The sequence below is a fragment of the Cyprinodon variegatus genome, unplaced genomic scaffold (genome assembly GCF_000732505.1).
Source record: "Cyprinodon variegatus isolate N-32 unplaced genomic scaffold, C_variegatus-1.0 Scaffold39, whole genome shotgun sequence".
NCBI classification, from domain to species: Eukaryota; Metazoa; Chordata; class Actinopteri; order Cyprinodontiformes; family Cyprinodontidae; genus Cyprinodon; species Cyprinodon variegatus.
The window spans coordinates 2,108,906-2,114,035 of NW_015150492.1; the positions used below are offsets into that span (position 1 = coordinate 2,108,906).

Genomic DNA, 5,130 nt, shown 5'->3' on the forward strand with positions numbered 1-5,130 from the left:
AGATAGATAGATAGATAGATAGATAGATAGATAGATAGACGGAAGAACGGATAGATTGACTTTATTGATCTCACAGTGGAGAAATGTACTCATTACATCAGCTCAAATAGTCAAAAGAGAAGAATAATATGCCAAAGGAAGAAAAAGATGAATGGGATATATACAGTATATACAGATTGTCCACATATGACAGCTTTTTAAAAAATATATATATTTTCTATTTATAGTAAGATTATTATACTGCATTTTTGCACAGGGTGTTTACACGGGTATTTATGTAGATGAATATTTATAGTTATATATATAGTTATTGCACTAGTTGTCAAATATAGAGAAACAGGTTATTGCACATTGTATCAAAAGATAGATATATAGATAACGATTAGATTATAAAATTAATTGACAGTTATTTTGGTTATATAATCGTGCTCCCTGTAAGTGGAGTAGTTTAAATAAGTAAATGTAAAGCTTGAACTTAAATATGCATCATTGTCACTGAATGCAAGCTTCTGGCCTTGTCTATAGCTTAGCTCTGTAAGATAACATATTTTTGGTTACTTTTAGGGCCCATAGAAGATATGAAATTCCAATACTTACAGATAAAATAAATCTACACTTTCCAACAGCATACCTGTTGGAAATCTCAGCAACACCAGAAAAATAGCCCCACAGTCCTTCCATCATTTTATCACAACCTGCCTGCTGCAGAAGTTGTGCTGATGTTTGCTATAGGAAAATAACTTTATTTTATAAATATCTAAATCAGTTTTTTTTTTCTGTGTAAGAAAAGTAAGAAATTTAAGATAGAAGAATTCTAAGAAACAAAACAGGAGCGTCAGCTGATTATGCTCCACCAGGATAAAAAGAAAATCAAAGTAAGCTTTTCAGCTGAGGGAGAAATGGTGAAGCAAAGAGGAGGAGGACACACTGTAAATGCTACAGAGACTGCAGAGCCTGGAGTTAACCATGACACACATTAATCACCAGCGGGCCTTGTACACTGCATACGAATTTGTGTTAATCACGATCCTCCCCCTGCACCACAATCTTACCTTTAGCTGCACAGGAAACACAGAGCCAGTTGTTACATAGACCACACACTCCTATGTTACGGAGATGCGTTTTGTGTTGTGCTGTGAATCCTTTATTTATTTTTTAGTTTTTTTCAGAAATATATCATATTCTCTCAGCCTTATTCAGTTCCACTACAGCAGGGGAAATCCATCCCACAAAAAAACAATGAAATGGCCTAAACAACAACACATGTTCACAACAACATTCATCTTATTATGTTTGCATATGCTCAAGCCCCTGCTGGGCTGCGACAGGCCCATGCCACCCAGAAAGAAAAAGGTTAGACTCATTATACAGATTAAACCTGTAAATGTCCTGTCATTGGTGTAATCGATGTGCCACTTCATTGCAGTGACTTATTGATCAATCCTGTCTGGGGGTCGTGCACAGTGCATTGGTATAGCTCTGGTAGCTGAAAGGAGTGCCTATCTGGAGCAGGTACACAGTCCCCAACAGTCACTCTCCTCTATACAGAATAGGCTTCCTTTCTTCTTGCTCCTTTGTCTGGTAAAATGCACCCAATTATGTCCAGCAATGGCACATGTTTTTATATAAATAGATAAGTTTTTTTTTTTGTTTTTTTTTTTTTGTTGAAAGCTCAAACTAAGTTCCATTTGAACAAAGTGTCATGAATTTACTAAGGTTCAGACCCAAATGGTGAAGACCAAACAGGGAGAACTGAAAAGTGAAGGGAAGACACAGCAGTTAGTTCAGGCTCAGTGGGAAATTTGACTCGTGAACTTGGAGAAGAGAAATTGGTTGCTGACTCACATTTCCAGAGAAGTTGTTGAATCTTTGACTCCAGTCTGTATGCTGTAGTTCCAGTGTTTGTCTGTTTCGGCGGAGGGCGGAACAGGGTTTACCCAGAATGCGGTTCTTAATAGGTGAACGGAGAAAACTGACTGCCACTCAGATTTCCTGCGGTACTTGAGCGGGTCCTAGTGGAGATTAATCCCTTTCTCAGTGTGAAGCTCAAATTATCTCTTGGGGAAACCTCCTGTTTGAACCCCAGCTCAGTTTGTAGCTCTGTTGATCCTTCCAGGGAGAGAAGGTCCGAAAAATCCAGTTAGCAGGATGACTTCCTGCCGAGAGGCAAAAGACAACAATGTTAAAACTCAGGTTGACAAGAACTCAGTTTTACTCAGCAAAACTCAGCTTGGCTAGAGTACCCAAAACTGGCAAACACTCTGGCGTTGAGGTAGTGGCAGTCAGCAGCTTCAGAACACACTGTTAACGAGGTAACCGTCAGCAGGTGTGTGAGGAGGCAGACCAGAACCAGGCGCCTCCTGGTGGAGGAAGGGAGACAAACACAGAAAACACTAACAGACAGGAGTCCTGACACAAAGCATGAAGCTCAGTCGTAGTCAAAGATTAATATAACAACTTGTAAATGTTTACTTTCATGAATACAGTAATAGCTATTCAAAATTTCCTTGGCTGGTCCCCTACAATTAATTTTTAAACATCAACCTTTGTACTAAAATATTCTTTCTGTTATGATTTGTGGACATTAAGATCTAAAGATAAGCGCCTTCTCCTAGTCAGACCCTGTAATTAAGGGAAAGGGTGGAGTCAGAGTAAAAAATTATGCACCCCCAGTGGCTGGAAGTTGGAGGGGATTTTGCTGGGAGTTGCAGGTAAGTGTGCTGCCATTCGGCTGGCATTTGAATGGCTGCTACTATAATGCAAATTAAGGGAGGCAGGATGAGTTAAGGTAAAACTGCTTAAAATGAAAAAACAAATCACTATCAAGTGGTGATAACTTAAATAAAGGCATTAAAAAATGGTAAAAACAGTCAAAACATTTCCTCTGACCAAAAGCAGTAATTTCTTCATGTAAGGAAAATGTTTTTAGAAAACCAGTAGTGTCAGCACTGCCATTTAAAGCTGAAGTTATGGTATTAGGTAATTTATTTTATTGTGGTAATTTAATATGACCCCATAGAGTGATCTTAAATAGAATATGTATGGATATTAAATTGTATGTCACTGCGTGACCAAATTAATATTAACACACTTACTCAGGGACTACAAACGGAAACTTGCTAAAGCTAAATCTGGTGAACAGCATATTTTATTAATTTATTTGTTTTTTGGGAAACCTTCCCTTTTAAATAAACCAATAAGCTAAACTTGAAAACGTCAGTTGCTGACCTGGGGGTAATTACTAATTAACACAAAAGTAAACACACAGAGATTCAAACAGCACATAAAGACTTAGACTAGACTCAGAAAAGACACACCAAATAAAATACCAACTTAACCAAATTAACCTAAACCAGTACACAATAGAAGATATTACAAGAGAGAAATAAGAATGTGAACAAAAGAGTCATATTTAGACCTTACCTAAATGAATGTGGTCTTTTCTTTTGCTCATTCTTCATTTATTTTCTGAATGATCAGATTATGATTAATCTATGCCACTCAGTGACTACAGATATGTGTGAAGTTCTATACTGTATATTTATATTATTTTCCTGTGTCACATTGCTACTTTTCTTGCTTGTTGTAATTAACATTTCAGTCAAAGACAATCCTTCCAGAATAGAAAGTCTATGAAAATAATTCAGTAATTCTCAGCTAAGTTAAGAAAGAAAAGCTCATAAATAACCGGACACATACAAATACCCTCTCACTAAATGTGATTAACAGATGTTTCTGTGAGAGTCATCCCGACACCTGTTCAGTCTTATCTGAGGGGCACCAATGAACCACACTGACTCCATTTTGTCTGGCTGAAAGGAGATACATTTGGCTGCTTTGTAAGGAAGCACTTCAGTGCAGGAACGGAAGAAAGACAGAGCAGCTGCATCGCCTTACATGATGCCCGCCTCTTCCAACCCACAGATCACACCGAATGCATTCCCACAAAGGATGTCAATTTGTGATTACACATAAAGCAGCTTCACATTCAGAGATGTCTGGCTCAAGCCACTCATTGCTCCTCTTTAGAAACCTTCTGTCCACGCTGCATTCGTCAGATTCAGGAGGTATCTCGGGTACCTTTGGATTGGAAAAATAATTGGTTTCCGTGAATGGAAAGATGGAATTATTCGATCAGCCAAGTTTGGAAGCAAAGTTTGCGTGCTTATCATACCACACAGCTGAACACTGCAAGCTTTATTTTCTGTTTTATGGTGATTTGTTAGAAGAAAAAAAAGAGTTTGTTTCTCAAGAAGCAGATTACATTCTTATTTCAAAGTTATTTGTTTAGCCTTGGACCACAGAGTGTTTTCCTTTCCATTCCGTTATTCAGTAATGACAACCTGTAGCTGCTGCAGCTGCAATGAATGATGTTAAATAATCACACAAGAAGTCTCTTTAAAGTCTCTTTACCAAAGTTTAAAATGTATCTGAAGTATCAATAAAATGTTTCCTATCAGCATATTGAGCATTCTGCTACACTTTTAAAGAAGCAATAAAATTATGTCTTAATTTGTGTAACTTGATTATTTCTCAGATGATTTTTAAAAATAATTGACATCATCAGCATCATCAACTTTATTTATGAAACGCTTTAATACCCGCCACAGTGATAATAAAGTTCTGAACATCAACAGGAATAAAATAACAATAAGGAGTAGAATAGTAAAAGCAAGCGAATAACAAATTAGACAGTTGCTACAAAACACAGTAAAACAGCACAAAAAAAGGTAAAAACAATACCGTTACTATCAGTACTATGAATCTAAACTCTTAGCAGATTCAAAGGACAATCTAACCCAAAATTTGCAGGGTTTTGTCATAAACACTGTATGTGGCAAACAAAAATATGTATTGCAACCTTATATTTTTTGCTAATTTGGCTCAAATTCTTGCTGTGTCTTTTTTTTTATTATTATTCTAAACTGGGCATACATGTCTTCTTTTTCTTTGTGGCTCAGCGGTTGTTATTCTTCCTCCTTTTCAGCTTCTTATGGAACCAACACCTTCCAGGGAAGGAATGCTCACACGAGCCTGATCAGCCAATCAGAGATGTGTGGCCCTGTTACACTGGCATAACAAAAATTTATTCTTTTGTTTCATTAAGGTTTTACTGTTGATTGTGAACAA

At 37.0% G+C, this 5,130-nt stretch overlaps 1 long non-coding RNA gene across 1 annotated transcript in view; it reads left to right on the top strand.

Moving 5' to 3' along the window:
- LOC107081702 overlaps positions 1-5,116 on the top strand; it is a 56,463-nt gene extending 51,347 nt beyond the window's left edge. The window contains exon 3 of the long non-coding RNA XR_001481107.1: positions 4,988-5,116. This is a non-coding gene — a long non-coding RNA (uncharacterized LOC107081702). The remainder of the gene's footprint in view (positions 1-4,987) is intronic.
- Positions 5,117-5,130: the final 14 nt, after the last annotated feature.